This window comes from Diadema antillarum, unplaced genomic scaffold, assembly GCF_040938485.1.
Source record: "Diadema antillarum isolate AM-2024a unplaced genomic scaffold, OU_Dant_1.0 seq00000622_RagTag, whole genome shotgun sequence".
In the NCBI taxonomy this organism is placed as follows: Eukaryota; Metazoa; Echinodermata; class Echinoidea; order Diadematoida; family Diadematidae; genus Diadema; species Diadema antillarum.
Genome location: NW_027271545.1, coordinates 463,553 through 477,572, shown reverse-complemented (window position 1 = coordinate 477,572; position 14,020 = coordinate 463,553). Strand labels below are relative to the sequence as shown.

General features: G+C 37.9%; 1 protein-coding gene across 1 annotated transcript in view; it reads right to left on the bottom strand.

Moving 5' to 3' along the window:
- Nucleotides 1–9,848, bottom strand: part of LOC139736120 (prokineticin receptor 2-like) — a 123,737-nt gene extending 113,889 nt beyond the window's left edge. The window contains exon 1 of the mRNA XM_071646852.1: nt 9,610–9,848. The gene's annotated coding sequence lies outside the window, so the exon portion shown is untranslated. The remainder of the gene's footprint in view (nt 1–9,609) is intronic.
- Nucleotides 9,849–14,020: the final 4,172 nt, after the last annotated feature.

Below are 14,020 nucleotides of genomic sequence, written 5' to 3'. Positions count from 1 at the left end.
TAGTTTTAGAAATGAAATACTGTTAGACAATGCTTCTGAGATTGTATCAAACATGATGAAATCATTTACTTAGTAACCAATGAAGAATCTGTATTTTTTTTTTTTAGTATGTGCCCATTCAATTGTTTCAAAAAAGAAATCGCTCGATGAACAGTTTTGGAAATGGATGAATAAAGTACCTCTGTAGAGGAAAAAAACAGTGTATGATATGACAAAGTTTGATCGGTAGATATAGGAAAATCACTTCTTACTTCACTCTGCAAATCATAACTAGGTCTAAGGGATGACTGTGTCATCAAAGTAATGCCACACATTAAACGTATGGAATAGGATTGATGCTAGATTATGACAGTAATGCACTGTAATCGTAAAGCTCTAAATGGTTGCCTCATCCATGGCCGGCGCCACGTTTTCAAAAGTGGGGGGTGGTGGGCACTTCCCCATTATACGTATTGACCTACGGTAAATGTCCTTTCATTGTTAGATTGTCTGACAAGTCACAAAATATTCATGTAAAGCTTCACAGTCTTGATTGATTTGATTTGATTTGATTTGATTTGATTTGATTTGATCTCAAATCTATCCCTAATTAGGCTGTTAAAAGGAAATTTTCCCCAAACAATGTGGATTCAGTGAATACAAGAATAGCAGAGGAACACATCACTGAAGTTTGATGAACATTGGACAATCCGTTATGGATTTTAAAAACTTGATCAAGTCCATGTGCAGTCATTGCTGCTAAGAAGGCTACAAAAAGCTGTGATTTTACAGTGTAGTAGAACGATATAAAGAAACTTTAACCATTTAAGCTTTTGAACGACTGTCCGATTTTCCTCAAAAGTCGCCGATGTGGTTTATACTAAATATTTCACAAGTATATTTTGGAGCAATTTCCCCAATGAACCAATGAATAAACAAAGTCTATTAGTTGTTGCTATCAAGGACACTAAGGTGTGACTTCTTTCTAATAGAATCCCATGAGGAGGTGGTAATATCTAAATCACATCGAGCAGCATAGCTTGAATCTTTCATTACCATTGGCAACTTGTTTATGATAAATATCGCTGTAATTTTGAAAAGGGTTAAAACAGTGATCATCAAGGAGGAGTAGATGTCCAGTGGCCTCTGATGGCAAAAGCGAACAATAAGTGCGATAAGACACCAAATCAGTAAAATTACTGGTGGTACATGACAGGGTAATGTATTATAGATTTTGATGATAACGTAGGCTTGGAATATGAAACACTGACGTTGTATAAGTTTATGATTTCTTCCATTCAGCCTAATCAAAAAAACCAAAACCTCTGTCAAAAGCCCGGTCTCTGTAGTAATTGCAATATCAACGTGCAGAGGTCATTACGCGAAACACTGCCAAAGCGGCCATCAACGAAGCTGCCTTTTGAAACTCATCCGTATTTCGCAAACTTCCGTCTTCATAGTAATCATCACACTTTGCTTCCAGAATTTGGCAGAAAAACAAACAAACAAACAAGCTAACTAACAAGAATGCAAACACGCAACCAATCAGCAGATCTCTGTTCGAACAAGTCATGCATAATACATTTCTCACTGACGGCCGATGGGCACACTAGCAATTCCGTTGGTCCAAGGTGACTGACTGCATTCCTCAGTGCTGAATTAATCAGTAGGAATGGTTCGCGGGTCACACTTTCCACAGGCTGAAGAATGAAAATCTCATTCGCAGATCTAAACAAACAAACAAACAACCCCCCCCCCCCTCCAAAAAAAAAATTAAAAAAAGAGAGAAGAAAAAAGCCGATGGTGGCTTTCTTTGTTTACGATTGCTAATACAAACGTAGTGCTAACAACAGAGTGAAGGCATTTAGAAAGGCCACTCACTTCAGGCAATGTGACTTTTGGTCTAATCACCACTTCGTCTAATGCCTACTTAAGCTAAATATCACTTCGTCCAATGACAAAATAGTTTAATTTCCACCTGGTCTCGAATTTTATAAATACATTTCCATTTCTCCATTCAAGCAGAACATAGTCATTTTATTTTACTAATGTTTGGATGTTTTGTGATGTTTCATTTACGTCAATCACATTGCGTTTTGATTATATAATGTATTTTGTAAAGTTTGACCAACATGAACTATCAAAGTCCTTCCCTGTAGACAATAAGAGTTACCCACCCAAGTGAGGGATCTCGGCTTCCAGAACCATGCAGGCCATCGAAAATCGTATAATGGCAAGGTCATGTTTATTACAACTGATTGACAAATAATTGTCCTTCATTGACGTAAATAAGCACTGAATTTGATCAGTGTTTTAGAAGTAGCCATGGTGAAAGAAATCATGGGCATACTTATTTACGTCGATGGAGGAAAATTTGTAATCAGTTCTAATAGAAAAAACTCGCCTGAAAAATGTAATGAACTAAAAAAAAAAAAACAACAGGAAAGTGTAATGTTTGTTTGTGTGTGTCATAACTATTGTTATGACACCTCTTCATCTAGCTTCGTCTGGAAGGAAAAGTTCGGTAAACGCACATAACAGTTGTAATAATGTACCATGCAATGTGTATCGTGTAGAACATAATTTGGGATAACAATTATAAGAATGAGTAAGGTAGACATACCAAAATTACCTCTATCTGCGCTAATCTGTGCTAATTTGCGATAAATGCAGAGTTACAGAAGTGGGAAGACTAGTGCATTAGGGGACTTATTTTGTTTGTTCTCACATCACCGTCTTGACAGCCATTATTATAATTATTTGGCATAGTTTTTGCAGGAAGTTATTATAGCATCTACAACACACACAACGCCTCCGATTTGAAAATACATTAATAACCAATACTTATATAGCGCGTTTTCTAAACAGACACAAAACGCTTCAACAATTTTAACAAAATACAAGAAATCAACAATATTTACCAAACAAAACAAACAGAGAAAGTACAAAACAAAACAAACAAATAAACGATGACTTTACTCTTGTCAGATCACTAGCAGTGGAATCAAGTAAGAGCTATAAAGAGGTCCTACTTTTGGAACAAATAAGTTTTCAACAGTTTTTTAGATTGATCTGTGTTAACTGCTGATTGGATATTTGTGGGGAGACTGTTCCAGGATTGAGGTGCTGCAATATTGAAGGCGCGACGTCCGGCTGTTGTTCGGGTTCTTGGATAGTTAGCACAGTACGTGTGGTGGACCTGAGGTTATAAGTTTACTGACGGATGTGGAGGAGCTCAGAAAGATACACTGGTACTTCATTATGGAGGGCTTTGTATACAAGTGTAGCAGTCTTAAATCAAATTCTCTTAGAGATAGAAAGCCAATGCAGATCATTCATGAGGGGTGTCACATGGGTAACCTTGGGCATATTGTACACTAATTTAGCAGCATGATTTTGGAGAAGCTGTAAACATTGGATATTTTGTGATGTAGTGGCAAATAATAAACTATTACAGTAATCTAGTCTTCAGAGTACAAGTGCTCTCACTGCGTCATGTGCAGAAGACTCATCAAGGTATTTTCTAATGCGACCCAGGTTCCTCAAATGATATCTGATATTGCACGACATATTGGTGACAAGGAGCCAAGTTGGTATAGGGTCAAGATGGCAAGTCTTGTTCGAGGAATTGGTGACGACCTCCTTCACTTCATCCAGCGTTAAAGGATGAAACTATGGCAGACTCGTATCAGGTGAACGCAAGCCTGACATATCAGATTGTTCAGACGATATATTCAGGTCATCAATGTAATTCCGAATGTGTTTGATTTTGTTTGAGAAGAACATTGCAAAAGATCTAGCCAGCTGTTCAGAACAGTCAACATCATTCAGTGAATTTTTCTTTCAGTATCTCCAATACAATAAATAGTGGATTATGCTCAGTAACGGTAAGTATAACAATGTATGTATTTTCTTAGGTTGATCGCGCTTCCCCATAGGGGGATTCTTTAGTCGTGTTTCTAATTACCGATCTATCGAATGTCGCGATTTGACGTATCAATTAGTATACACTCTGATACAGATCTACACGCCTGCGGTCTATGCAGCTGTGGCATTCCAAGATGAGGTAACATCGTAACATTTATGATTGTAAAAAAATATCAACTTTATTTCTCAAGGCAGCTGGATGATAATTTGGACATTATCACAAAACACAAAAATCTTCCAGTGCTGCTATTTTCTACACATCAATTCATTGTATAAGAATTTGATACATGTCAGTACAGCGACAAGATGTCAATCTACTAGAACAAATTTGTGAGGACTTTCCAACTAGGATTACAATACAATGTTCTATAATACTACCACTTCTTACATGTATGGTATAAGAGCACATTGGTCTCATTCTAGGTTCTCCTAAAACAAAATGTTCTTCATTGATGTGGCTTTGTGATACTGCGTACAGTGTGGACTTTTCAAACAGCAACAAAATAAACAACAATTACCTATGATGTTTGTTTGTAGGCCTAATACTTTTGATAAAAACGACAAAGGACCATATTCAATTGCTATGCAGTATTTCACATTCATGCTATCACATGGTGCTCATATATGAGTTTTATAGTGAATCATTACCATTATGAATACACTTAGAGTTTGTTCTATTGTTTGTGCACATCCGCAACCTCTACTTATTAATTTTATTGTTTAGGTACAAATTATTTTCTTCCAATGGTGAATTTTCCTATCCTTTCAAATATTTTGGAAAAATAAAACGGGAAGTAGGCGGTCTTGCCAAATTATTTACTTAGAAATGAAGAGGGATTTTTGTCACCACGAGCATGGCATTGCTTGCTGAAAGGTCTGAGTCGAACAAGCATAGATCATTCCATGAAAAAAAAAAATGGTTTCAGAATCAAATCCGAAAATCTGTTTCATTCACTACTCACGAAGAGCGACAATAGAATTCCAACTCGGAATGCTATTTATGAGTGGTGTTTCCTGGCGAGCGCTGCCTTTGCTATACCAACGGATGATATGGGACAGTAATGTGATGGTGACAGCTCACTGAGCTAAGGACACCCTCCCCCCCCCCCCCCTCAAAAAAGAAAATGAAAAGGGACCAAATGTGCAGATGGTACGAAGAAGGTTTTAGAGTGCAAATACAGCAATTCATTTCAAGGACCACCATATCACGCAAAAAACTGGTAACCCGTATGATTTGCCATGAGGCTTGACTAAGGTTCATGACATCCGTCGACTGCTCGTCAAGAAACGGAAACTTCTGTAAAAGCTGTTATTTTCGTGTTCAGATATTTTCGTGAATGAGGAGGTCACAGACATTTTCGTGAGATTTTCCCAGCACTCCTGAGCAGCGAGCTTCGCCGTGATAATTACGAACTAAATGCTTGAAATCCGTATCATTCCTAACATTGTGAGTAGTCTTTTAGGTGAGTGAGAAGTTGGACTGAAAAGATTCCTGCTGGAAAGAATCCAGTGTCCCACAATGTGAAACACAATGTGAAACACAATGTGAAGCACATTGTGAACACACACAGTGTGAAATCTCTTCACATTGTTAAATGCTAGCGTTTTAACATTGTGAATCATCAATTCACAGTGTGAAACAGAACATTACTAAGTGAGCACTCGGTGAAAAACCACACAATAATGTGAAATCATCTTCACAGTATTAAATTCGAGCGTTTTTACGTAGCCGACAATGTGGACACACTGTGGCCACACTGTGACCACACTGTGGGACGTGAGAGTTTAGGCCCACATGTGACCCCCTTTCTATTGAGACTTCCAAAAATACTTCTCAGGTGACAATCCCTATCTTCGAAAAGTAACATAATATGTCTACATCATTAAAACTAAATTCCAGACATCTGGGATATTTACGTTCGTAAAACTATCAATGCAACCTGAGTGGATGAGACATCGTACGCGTTCATTTTATCGTTCTTTAACGTATTACCGTAAACTATAAGCAAGGCGTCCAAGTGTTACTTTGTTTCTCACTTAAATTGAACAATTCTTTTGCTTGGGAAAATACACAATATGAAAATACATGTATCAAACAGAAAAACCCACTCTCCGTCAAAAGTGAAGTTGGCTTGTCTGCCGCATATCCTCGGGTCAACTCAAGGAATCTAGGTCATCGATATGGTTACATTTTGGGCCTTCTCGCGAGAAAGCTTTGTCTGGGAGTACCATTAGCACGCACAAGCAAAGTGGAAGTTATAGACATCTTATAACATCCTGTTTATCGTATCATAGAGAGGTCATTAACGTATCAGCTTGAACAGATTTATTTCAATGAGTAAATCTATTAGGTATGGCTGCTCCAGCTTTTGAAGATATTTCTCAAAATGTTATATTAGAATATAAGGTGCTGAAAGCCCAAGCTCTCTTACGATGGAATACTGTACAATAAAAATCATGCAGAAACAGGATGTGTTTTTTTTTTTCACAATAAAAGTAATGCTACATGGCTTTTACTGAAAAAAAAAATCAAAACAACTTTTCACCAGTCTGCGTTGAGTTAGAATGTTCGTTCTTTAAGTAAATTTACAGGAATGTTTATAAGACGCAGTATTCTGGACAACTTTTCTGATGAGAATATTGTCTTTAATTGTCTACCTGATGATGTATAGTGTTTCATATTCTTTGATGTCTTTTGCATGTAAAATTCTACCATAAAAGGAAAAAATCTTTCCTTAAAACTAGGCTTGCAAAGGCCCAGCTAGTTATTCAATTGTGGCAAATTAATATTTTTGGTCAACGCTCTCTTTACACTGAATTGTCAATTTGTGACCTTACGATAAATTTCGCGCGTTTCAACGGCACTTGCCAATTTCATTTTGCGTGGGGTTCCGACCTACGACCAAGTATTCCATGACCTTAATCCAATAACTGTTTGCCATGTAAGTCGGACTTGATAAGTACCTTTTTTTAATCTAACTTAACCCATCATAAAGAATCGTCGTCAACTTTGTGGTAGAATTCAATCCACATATTATGCCCGATGTTACACAAGGCTTCATTGTAATCGAATTCCATCTAGCACTGACGCTTTTAACATCTTTGCTTTGTAAGCGGCGACGACCGCGCTATTCCGCCAATTTCTATGGTGAGGGGGATAGGGACTAAACATTAGTTTGGAAAGGAGAGCTCCTGAATGTACACTGTTTGAGTTACATTGGCATCCTCTAGTTTATCACTTTTTTCTGCAACCCATGTCTGATATCTTGTCTATCACTTACGTCCAACTAACCATGTTGTTATCTGTAAATATAGAATGTCACGTGTATTTACTTGTCAGTCTCTCAATTTTCTACCAAGTCTACTATTCGGTTTCTATTTATCAACCTCAAGTCTTCTTGGGTTTTTGTCTAGCCAGCATGAATCCTATTGGTAATCGTTATTTAAGATGATCTTAGTCGATCCTGGTGAATAATAATGATAATAATATTAATATATATTAATGATAATGATGATAATAATAGTAGTAGTAGTAGCAGTAATAATGATAATAATAATAATAATAATAATAATAATAATAATAATAATAATAATAATAATAAAGGTAACCTTGACACCGGTTTTCGATCAGATTTCTCTCGCTTCATCTTCTTAATAACCAAGTTTGATGTCAAGGAAGACAATCGACATGACTGGCCCTCATCAATAGGCTATACCCTGACCGAAACACATGATTCAAACTTTCTCCTACATGAGCACCATTTTTTTTTTCTCGTGGCCGCTTGGCGAGCACAGCCCCACCTTCAATGTGATATTACGTTATATCGTATTCAAACTTGTTGTCACAACAAAAGCACGGAATTTAGCTATCGAATATATTCTGATCAATGTGCTTTTTGATTTGAATTGCCTTAGACCACAAGAACACGTTGCTCTCTGTGATCAATAACTTTCTGCTTCAGCATTTCCATTGGTATGAAGGAATGTCTCGATGCGACATAAAGCAACCTCGTTTATGGCGAAATATTGCTTGATTCACAGCGCTTTACATTAGGAATACAAAATAATAGTTCTGGATAGGAACGAGTCAACGTACCTTAATGGGGCAGGCCTTGCAAGGATGCAAGTCTTACCAGCTGATATGAAAATAATCATGTGAACGGTAAATTACATAACCATGTATGCAAAAGAAAGTAATAACGTATTCCATCAGTTAAAAAAGGGAAAAATGTCATTTATTTTTCTCTAACGTCATGGGAACACGCTCTCTCACACACACACACACACAGACTCACACACACACACACACACACACACACACACACACACACACACACAAACCTGTTTGTTGTTTTGTTTCTTAAAAATGTGCTTCCCGGGCAGGATGGACCTTTTTCATGCCACTGTAGGTTTAGTTGTTTGTGTGTGTGTTTGTGTGCATTGTGTGTATGTGCGTGCGTGTGTGTGTGTGTGTTTACACAACTCGTATGAATCTACAAAATATGATAGCAGTAAATAGTATTTGCAGTTTTTATATACGTATATTAAAGATGTACAGTTATAGTTATGCATTTATTTATTTTGTTTTGTAGAGGGAGTCAAATAATCTATGCCTATTGAATAAGCAGAGACTCGCGAGGAGTACATGTAGTGAAATTAGTATCTTCGTGTATAGCACTGTCTTAGTCGTGATTTGTGACAAAATTACTATACCTGGGCCCTGTTTTATGAAGAGTTAAAATTGATTATATAGTTGATTTCAACTGTAAGTCTATGGCAGCCTGTGTAATAAGGACATTTAAAATCGATTTTATCTTTTGATAAAACGGAGCCCCGAGCGTATAAGATATAGAAAGTCCTCCTGTAATATTGAAGATTGATCATGCCAGTACCAACGCTCAGAAAAATGGTAGAAGAATAGAAGCGAAAATGTGCTGAAAACAGCGTAGTGATTGTATAGTGGCAAGAAGACGAGTACCAGGTGTCGTTTAAGAAGTTACGGCAGAGGTTGTTGAAATAGTAATAGAAATGGCGGTAGTAGTAGCAGTAGTAGAAATAATATCAGAACGAACATCATGTCAAGTGTTCTTGCAAGTTGAGTGGAAGTACGTCAGTATATGTGGTACTAATACATGTAGTAGTAACCGTAGTCGTAGTCAGATCTTTCTTTGCAAGATATCTTATCATGAGTCGTAATCATTGAGTAATCCTTGGAGTCCTAGTAGGCCTAATAGCTGCAGTAAAAATGTCAAAGACGTTATTGTTCTTGTTATCTTTGAAGCAGTTGGAGTTGGACCCAGATGGGTTAAAGGGTGAATAGGCCTACAGAATAATTGAAATTCCCGCTGATACACGACTATCAACCTTCTTACACATTTTCCTTCGAAGTGTGAGTCCTCGCTTGTAAAGTATAAATTGTCTTACCAATGCATTCGTTTAACATTGGAACGCCACAGGACAACCCGAGCTGATCGACTTTAATAGTGCTTCGAACGTCAAATATCGAAATCGATCGCTGTTGAGTTTTTTTTTTTTTTTTTTTTTTTTTAATCGCTTAACTAGAGACCCGTCAACACCATACCGACCTCACCATTGGGACTGAGTCGGCACCGATCCATTCACTTCAGACATAATATTGATATGTAATTGCTCGGGCATGTATCATATGTATCGTCCGCGGAACTTTGGAATTATCGGACTTACCTCTTGTAAAGTCCACTTTTCAACAATGATGTCCAGCACACGACGTAAGCAATATGTTTTGGAAGATTCCAGGGTAGATGGTGACGAGGGACCTATTCAGCTGCAATGGGGCGAAAAGAAAGCCGCGGACCGCGTTGTGTTCTCATGCCGAGCACTTCATGAAACATATACAGAAGTAGGGTCAACGCATCATTCGCATACCAGCTGCGATATCTTTGAAGGCTCTGCGCTAAGGACGAAATCGCATAGCATTTCGAGCGTTCCCCCTCGGACGAGCCCCTGGAGCGTTTATGCCTTGAGAGCGACCTCCAGCCGTCCGCTGTTCAGTAGCAGTCCAGGCTGTGTTCGACATCCGTCAAAACCGCATCTCGCTGTCTTCCTCGCTCAGGAAATTGTATACTACTGCGGTTTTCAGCGTGTCAATGGAAAAAATAGCCGGCAATACACCGAATGAAGTTCTATTGTGCGGGTGAAGACTGTAATCTTAGACTGAAATCCTGTTGAATATCTCTAAGGTCTGAGATCAGTCTTGGAGAAAGTGAAAAACACTGAACTCTATAGGCCAGCCTACTTGGTCAACATATATAACTCCTTTGGCAACAGCGTTTTTAAGACAGTGGATAAGTACAACTTGGTTACTGGTGATGGCTCTTCTTTAATTTGTAAACACGACATTATCAGTAATCCTACTCTGCTAAGATCAGTAGATTTCTAAATCTAATTTTCAAACAACGATATTCTACTCCCAGCATTGTATTAACAATGGCACTTTCACTATACACCTCTTGTTCTGTTACTTGTAGCCAAACGCATAGGGCACGGTTGATCGTACAACCCAATAATCGATCTTAAAGAACGCCGACTATGTAAGGAGATTTTGATCTTCTGTCAAAACATACATTAGTAGACGTCACTGTGTAAATGACTGTTTGATCCCTCATTGCCAAGTGGCACGCTAGTTATCCCTTCAGGAAATCATGCAAGATATTCCATTAATCTATTCAAGAGATGCCTTTTACGTGTATGTCAAAAATTGGATATTTGAATGGGCAGTTTCGAGATGGCTTCAAGTTCCCAGCTTGATGGCTGGTTTAGTCAGATATTTGTTTGTTTATTTTGAAGACTTGTTGAACATTCCTGTGAAACGTTATGTGAATTGTCCTTTATGTGAATTGTCCTTTATAGGACATGCTTGGGAACAGATATTGTACTCGGGCAAAATTACAGGGAAACCGTTTGAGCAGCCAGATGACTGCGTGTTGTCATTCTGGGACTAGAAAGTAAATCGAATTTTACAAAGTCAAGGATAGATATTGGTTGTTTTCTTCGTATGGTGTTGGAGAGATAGAGTTGAACAATATTCATCATGTAGGAAAACGACTTATTTTCGAGAGTACAGATTTTGGCAAAGAACGTTGACCTCTGTATTCGTGAACTTCCTCTGTCCCCCTCAAGGAGAACGGGTGACTGATATTCACTTTCAAACTGCCCAATGGAGAAAACATGATGTTTTAGGAGAAAAGGCCAATTTTGTGGACAATCATCGATAATCATAGGGATGGAATACAAACCACAAAACATACTGAAAAGATTCAGTATATTTGATTTAATTTGTTGTTTCTGTGTTTTCGAATGTTTCATGGATCATAAAGTGCTATTCTTCTTTGTCTCCATGTTTCACATTCTCAAAAATATTTGTGTCTATCCCTCCAACTCCACTCATAGCCCTCTTATGCCGTTTGTTATCCACCATATGTCATACCGTCTTCGTTTCAAAATATCATGCGTCGTTTCCGTATACAGACTGTATAGAGTCATGTGTGTGGTGTCGCAAGTATCCCTACATCATGCTGACTTTTTTTCTTATTCTGATTTCCCTTGTTTTGTTTATATCATTTTGTTTGCCTCAAGTACTAACTTATCATTGGCTCAATTCTTGTTTATTCATCCATTCAATGTTGTTGACGGGAGGTATTTGTCAGGCGTTTTCGACTGACTTGCACTTATCTGTCCCCCACCACAGTGCAGGAACAATTAATGCACATTTTTTTTCCGAGATTACTATAGGGTTCTCCCACTGAAGAGGAAGTCAACCGATAAAATTACATTCATTCCGTTTACAAAGATTACAAACACACGTCATTGTGATTGCTGTTGTTGAATGAAAAATCCCAGAAAATAAAGAAATCAATGTCCCCTTTAATCTAAAAAACAACAACAACAACAACTAAGACCCATATACGTAAAGATGCAATAGTCATGCAAATGAAGTTGTAGGGAATGTTTCACATAGTACAGGTATAAAGAAGAAAAAGGGAACTTTATGACAAATACTTTAAAAAAAAAAATTTAACGGAAGCACCCGTTATCAAATTACGGGTAAATAAAAAAGAACTTTAAGGATACTCGCCTTTCCTTCCCCGAATTCCTAAATATCTCCCTCGCTTTGCCCGCTTTACCTCATAATAATCTTTCGCTCGCGCGCTATCTCTCTCGTTCTCTCTTTGTATGTTTTCGTTCCTTTTCTTTGTATTTCTCTCTCTCCTTCTCTCTCTCTCTCTCTCTCTCTCTCTCTCTCTCTCTCTCTCTCTCTCTCTCTCTTCCCTGCGTCAACTAGCAGATATCGAGAGGCGTACCTGTCCTCTAATCTCGATTGCAAACATGGCAAGCACGGTGGAAAAAGGACCATGTCGCTGCATTATTCTTCGATGATGCCACGCGTCCATCTCTTCCTATATTTGATAGCGACAAATTGAATAGTATCGGTGCAAAGTCACGTGCAGAATATTCTTCTCTTTCTATTCTTGTTTGCGCTGGAGTTCGAGTTTTTGTTGTTTTCTTTAGTTCATAGGAAAAAAAAAGTATCGCGATGAAAAAAAAAACAAGTAACTACTTTTACCCTGCATGCAGTTACGTGGTATTGTGCTTAAAGGGTGTAATTGGTGGAAATAAAAAATGCCCTTCGGAAAAGTAGGAGTGTAGAATAGAATAACAATCTTCTTGTAGAAAACTGATACTACATAGAAAGCATAACATCTACACAGTTTTTGGTAATTCGTTTTATTTAACAAAAAACTATAAATTCTGATAAGAAGGTTGTATTGATACTGTATAATCAATGTACATTACAGCACAATCTTAACATTATTAATGCGTAATAAGGAATTGTTTCAGTCGCTTCAACAGTTCTGTAAGAATCTAACGAAGGAGATTTTACTTTGCTGTGTTGCAATTCATTGGCAGATGACAATCACAGCTGCATGCTTTACCATTAAAATGAACAATAACTTTTCAATTAACAAATCTTTCATATTCCTTACCTAAACATTACCGTGATTGCCATCTCCGTTTACTACTATCTGTTTATGTTTTCTTATGTAGCCAGTTCGAGGTAACTACTGTGTCCATTGATAGAAAAGCTACGATTCATTGTCTAACATTGGTCTTGATCATTTTTACTCTTTTCCGGTTCCATGTCACATGATGATCTCCCAGATCTCAGGGAGAAGACAGGAAACCCATTAACACGACAGGAACTTCTCTGTCAGCTGTCAGTAACAATCCATAGCAATTCATTCTTTACCTGAACCATCAGCCATCAAACATTTCGCTGAATTCAACTGACCATTTGCTTATAGAAGGTAACTTTAGGTTTTCAACACACACACAAAAGAAACAGTTTGAGTCACTCGTCCTATCAGGGACTCCTTGGGCCTTTTTAACAGTGACCGCCTGTTGCCGTGTGACGTTTCGCCAAACGAAACTGCATTTTTTTTTTTTTTTGGGGGGGGGGGTGTCAGCCATGCATAATTGTAGTTTGCAGCATAGACAACTTGCTCCTTTTCATTTCTCAATTGAAGTGAGTGGAGTATTTTAAGAAACTATTTTTATAGGATATTACCTTGGGGGAAGGTGTGGTGGGTACAAGTGGCCCACAGTACCCCCCCCCCCCCCCCACACACACACACACACACCTTAAAAACGTTCCCCAATCTCTGACGTGTACACTTAAATACTTCCGCTTATCAATTGCTACCAGACTTGATAATTGATAACGTGACTATCAAGACGATGGGACTGCCCCTCAAAATATACATTAAAAAATCTTCTAAAAGAGTACGGGATTGAAGAATGGCATAGTGTCCCACCTCTCTACGATTTGCCTACAGTTTTTGTTTGTTTTGTTTGCTTGTTTGTTTTTGTTTTGCTTCAGAAAGCATTGTTAATGATTTTTGCCTTTTTTTGTTTTGTTTTGTTGTTGTTTTTTGCTGTTGCTTCCTTTGACCCTCAATATATCATTAATTTTGTTTAAAAAGAAAAAAATTGTACTTTCCAAAGCAGAGAGGTATCTTCTAAAAGAGTACGGTATCAACGAAGGGTTCAAAAGCCTGCCTCCCGGTGCCTTTCCGAC